The sequence below is a fragment of the Mycetomoellerius zeteki genome, unplaced genomic scaffold, assembly GCF_001594055.1.
Source record: "Mycetomoellerius zeteki isolate Tzet28-1 unplaced genomic scaffold, Tzet1.0 scaffold430, whole genome shotgun sequence".
Taxonomy (NCBI): domain Eukaryota; kingdom Metazoa; phylum Arthropoda; class Insecta; order Hymenoptera; family Formicidae; genus Mycetomoellerius; species Mycetomoellerius zeteki.
Window position 1 is genome coordinate 228,454 of NW_017257425.1, and position 522 is coordinate 228,975.

The following is a 522-nucleotide window of genomic DNA, read 5'->3' on the forward strand; positions in this document are numbered from 1 at the left end:
AAACGAGCATATGTCTATAGGACTTTTTTTCTTAGTTTTTTACTCCTCTACACGCTCCCGAAGTTTTGCCATTTAATTTGGAAACACCCTGTATATTTGTAAAAAGAAGAATATTTTAATATTGTATTTAATTTATAAAATAAATATATCTGTTACATTTTTGAAGCTACGTTCACAAATTTGGGTGATCAGTTTTGAACAAATAAACAATTGATAAATTTAGAACATTTCACCCACCCGTAGACAGCTATTGCGTTCTTTGAATTCCTTTCCTACGATCACGTGATCCGGCATAAACCCAACCTCGTGTAGGGAGCTTTCCAACAAGCGACACTGTGCGACACAGCGATCACCTCATCCTTGTTTAACATTGGCGAAGGATGCAATGGGTGCTTTAGTACTACACCGCTCAATGAGCGCTTGCATTTTATTCTTTGATTAGTCAATTCGTAAAATTCTTTGTTCTGATTGGTCGCTCAAACGCTTCGAAACGTTTGTAGCGTCAAGTGGACCGCAGCCTAA